The 5,000-nt window shown below is 37.1% G+C and overlaps 1 protein-coding gene across 1 annotated transcript in view; it reads left to right on the plus strand.

Annotated features, from left to right (window-relative positions):
* Positions 1–3,659: 3,659 nt before the first annotated feature.
* LOC149040240 (EGF-like repeat and discoidin I-like domain-containing protein 3) overlaps positions 3,660–5,000 on the plus strand; it is an 18,245-nt gene continuing 16,904 nt past the window's right edge. The window contains exon 1 of the mRNA XM_089181535.1: positions 3,660–3,775. The gene's annotated coding sequence lies outside the window, so the exon portion shown is untranslated. The remainder of the gene's footprint in view (positions 3,776–5,000) is intronic.

The raw sequence follows: 5,000 nt of genomic DNA on the forward strand, positions 1-5,000 counted from the left end.
AAATTCTTGTAAAATTTTATACGATTCGGGATTCTTCAGAGCCACGCACGTAATTTGGTTTTCATCCGACGGTCCACTGTTTCTTATATTTTTATTGTCAGCGAGAAGAACTTGAAATCTGAAACATTTCTCAAAGTTGCCACTGTTGTCAAACACCTTTATTGTCAATTCACAGTCTACTACAAAATTTTTCCCGCGTGTCTCACGAATCATTTCTATCCAGTGCTCCTCTTCACCATCCTGCCAAGTATCCATGATACATTATGATGCTCCATATTCTGTTTTCGCAACGCCTTAGCTATTCTTACATCATGCAGAAAGTCAACTTTTTCTTCTCATGTATCAGCTGTAAGCCATTCCAGGAGCAGTAAACTCCTACTGCATATAGATTGTGTGAAACTTTAGGCGAGACGATTGACGGGACAGACACCGGAAATGATTTTCTTTGTTCTTCTTTAATGATTAAACAAACCCCTTAAGGGCATTGATTCCTGTCTTAAGCTGTTCTTTAAGACTTTCCTGAACCGCTGATAGACTGCGTTTAGCTCTTAAATACACATTTTACTTGCTTCTGCACTGAGCATTCACGCGACTGTCTAATTTCTGGTTGGTACTGTAACCATCACTCGGTTCAGCATTTCTGAGATGTGGTCCGATGTTTATAGTGCCATCCTTCTACATAGCTCGACAACTGTGCCATATGACCCCTCCTGGTTAAACAAGTTGTCTTAGAACACAAGCATAAACATTTACTCAATAAAGCATGAAAAAAATATCATAACAGCAATGAATTTAAATTTCTGGACACGATAAACAACTAAAGCGAAGCAGTGGAAAGACCAGGACTGAAAAACCAGCCCTAAATCCTGAACAAATCCAAGAATGATAAAAGTCCAACAGAAGCTATGAATATCCCAAGGAAAATAAACAGCTTTACAATTCAGCAATTACAAACGTGATCTATGAGATAACCCTCTTGATAAAAAAACATTCCATAAAATACGGAAGTTTTTAAGAATATTGAATAAGTTTGTCCCAACTTTCAACTTATATTTCTCATAACATGTACAGAAAGATTCATAGGGCCATAAAATTTTCATAACTCGTCAGTCAGCTCAGTTAAACTTATCCTCCATCTCTAATGCAAAACTTCGTTCTGCCGAAGGGCTAACGCTATGAAACCTCAGCTTCGAAACTCCTTACGGAGGCCAACCCACGATAGCAACTCAGTTGATGATACGAATTTTTTTTTTGGGGGGGGGGAGGGGGGTAAAAACAGTTTTGTTGAATATAGCAATGCCATAAGAACCAAGAACGAAAGGGCTGGGAAAGCAGAAAAAATTTTATGACACGAAATAAAACAATAAGTAATTCTAGCGTGAGTCACAGAAGTGTCATTCGCAATTTAGACAATCGTCAATCCAAATTACTGGGGCCACCCTACCACAACAGATCTCACAAGAATGAGAAAATGAGTCAGCTATCTGAAAAAGGATTCAACTTTCCCAGAAAAATTCTGTCCTCTGGCGTCAGAAAAAAAAGAGCTCCATTTGCGCAATTGAGCCTCAGTTCACTAAAGGATGTTTCAATCTAGCCTCTTCTTACGAGGCATGGAGAGTCACCACTCCATAAGAAAGCAGCTTTGGCAACTGACTCGTTCATTGCACCAAAAATGCAAACACGACATCAATATTCTTCCAATTCTACCAGTTACCCCGTTTGCCAGAATCCTACCGGTGAGAAACTGGTTATAACAACTCAACTAATCTCATCAGCCTGAATTTAGGTGGGTAAACAATGGTCACAGAAACCTGAGGTCATCGAACACGTACGCAACCAAACCACTCCTATTCTGGCAGATATCAGTAGAAATTGGCAAAGTACCTTTAAAAAGTTCTGCATGTTTTTGGACTGTTAGGAAAGAAAATAAAACAAAACAACAAATATAAAAACGAGAATATGGAAATGTGCAGAACGGCCATGGGTACAAGAGCTCCCGGAATTTCTTTGTTGTTGCTTTTTTTTTTTTTTCTAAATACTAGAAAATTTCTCGTTTCTGATGGGAGAGTTTCGATTCAACTGCCACAAGGGTAGTTACTATATATGACCCTCAGAAATCACATTTGTAGGATTCCCCTCTTAAAATGATGTTAAGGTTCTAATATCCACCGAATTAAAAGTGTAATTTCCGGTGAAAAATGTTTAGGGTCATTTTTTTCATTTTTTTAGCCAGTATTGATCTTTTTGATATACGTTTTTGTATAACAGACGACGAAAAATTTTTTAGTCGGAAACATTTTGAGCCGGAGCTTACCAATTGTAATAATTACAATGTGCTCTAGTCATATCTAAAATACATTTATTCCTTGCGAGTTACATGGAAAAAATCCGTCATCTTCTCTGTATATGTTACGCCCCCGTTATTCAGCTGGCATCTATTGCTTTGAAATATGTACAAACAGTGAAAAAGGGAAAAAACGGAATAATTTGATTTAGATTAACATAACATATGTAGAAACCTTTACCTTTAATGAGATGGTCGCGCCCAGTATGTTCTAAACGTCGTCAAAATGTTTTCAAATATATTTTGATTTTTTCTCGTAAATGAATTCAGAAACTAGTAAGTTAATGTTTAGTATTCGTTTAATTTTCTTGAGTGTAATCACCAGTTGTTTCATACAAAATCGCACCTCAGACTCGGTAATGCGTCGATCAATTCGAAGCTTCAACATCTTTCCCCCCCCCCCTCCCCGCCGCTGAACATTTGATTGTTGTCCGTACCAGGGTGGGGTGAAAAGCTTAAACCAGAACTCTAAAGTCTTTCCAGCGGAATAAGCGTGGTTTGTAATTTGATATGGAGGCTCTTAATGATAAGATACTAAAAAAGGGAAGATCAGATCCAGCATTTGGGTGAGGAATTAAAAAATAACTTTGACTTTAGGAGGCGGGAATTTGAGCGAACCAATCTTGAAAAGTTCAAATGCCCGGGGGCTGCCCTTTGCATCTGACGCTTCGAATTGATCGACGCATGAACGTTTGACTGATTAACTTTTCAGGACAGGAATAAACCCGTTGGTAACATATCAGCGGGCTATGTCAAACAAGGCTGTCTGAGTAAAATTTCCGTAAACTCTTCCCTTCTGCGTTAAAATTATTTTGAACTGAAGTAACTCAGAGTGGTTTCTTTACATTCATTCAAAGCCGAATCGCGAGCACTTTGCATCCGTTCTTACGGGATGGTTTCTACTTTCATATACAACTGGCCGTTTATACTCCTGGCGCTTCCGTCGCTTTTTATCTCAATCAGTTGCGGTCATGGTAAGTAGTAAGCCTAAAAAACAAGCAGAGGAGCAGTTATTCAAGGAAGCTCAAATAGGACACAAGAAAAAAACAAAAGTGAAACTATCATTCTAAAAAAAGGTTTCTCAACGACCCTATTTGGCAAGTCGGATTAGACGATCGTTTATACTTTCTTTTACGACCTGTGTTTGTTTTTCGAGTTCAAATTTGAATGAAGCCCTTTTCCTTCGATGGATCCATCCAAGTAAAGTAGGTTTGGTGTCAACATCGATCGGATCAACATTCCTTCTCGGAATGAGCTCGGTTGTAATACTCGGTTTGGCCGATTGCTTATCGATTTCGAAAGATCAACCCGATGTATGTTCGTGGAGGCAATGTGTGCAAGGGGCTCGAGCGAAATGGTGGCACATATCGATAAATTAAATGAAACAAACTTTAGCAATCCATGCCAGCTAGTACTGGACCATACAAAGATGTAAGTGAGTTAGTTGTTGAGGTAATGAAAATATCTGGAATCGCTGAATGTCGAAGCCGCAATTAGGAAAGGTGTTTGCGTGGGTAATGTAATTTAAACTGTACGTTTACTCTCAGTTTTTTGTTATTTGCGGTATCGCCAAACGCGTTATGTGTCTGATTTGAAACCTTATGAGTGCTCGAGTGATACAGGCACTGTGCGTTCGGAATTATACTAAGGAGTCCAATTATCCAATCGATCAAAAAAAGAGAGAAAAAAGATAATAATGAAAATATCAAATCGAAATGTTGTTTTTAGGTGGCATGTACACATAAAATTGACTTTGTGGCTGTAAATTGTGGAAAGATCGTATTTTTCTTGACTTTTGGATGTGTACCGAACCTGTCATAACAAGTCATGATGTGCTTTAGAATGAAAGTGAATGACAACCAAACTTTAATTTAATGCATGTACTGTAGTTTTTGATCTGTCCTAGTCAGACATGTCACTGAGCTCAACAATAGAGAACAGAAGAAAAAAAAACCACAGTTTTAGTTGAAAAATAATTTGCCTAAGCAATGTTCTATATCCAAGTAATAATGATTATAAATATGGATGTTACAAATAGAAGTTAAATTAAACATTTTGAGAGTTTAAGGGTTAACATTACATGTACAGATGGTACAATTAAACTTTAATGCTGTCTGCTACATATAATTATGGTTAATACAGTTTTCAACATGTTGATCTGGAAAGTAACCTGATCTACAATTGGAATTGATGATGTTTGGTGCTCAGAAAATGGTCAGGACTAAAGGTATACTGCAGACTGCAGATAGATCAAACAAGTTTTCAAAATAATGAAAGCATTCAAGATTATTATTAATAACATCACTGTGCTTGAGAAGGAAAATTTGCACTTTAAATCACCTATTTGAACTGATTCATAAACACGAAACAATGGGCTAATGTTTGAGAAGAAATTTCTTTTACATTTTCCATTGCAGTCTAGTTAAAAATTATTCTTACAAACTAAGCATACCATTTTAAATTTAAAGATGCCAAAGGCACTATTAATCAATGAAATCAATGATTGTTTATTTTTGATGTAATCTTGCAGAAAAGGAGAAAACCCACAACACAGCTTGATATGCATGCTTAATAAATTGTTGTAAACAAATTTACCCTTGCCACTGAAGTCAAGAAATACAATTCTATTAAAGCAGCAACTGCAGGGCTATGAATA

Source organism: Pocillopora damicornis, chromosome 9, assembly GCF_964200805.1.
Source record: "Pocillopora damicornis chromosome 9, jaPocDami1.2, whole genome shotgun sequence".
Classification (NCBI taxonomy): domain Eukaryota; kingdom Metazoa; phylum Cnidaria; class Anthozoa; order Scleractinia; family Pocilloporidae; genus Pocillopora; species Pocillopora damicornis.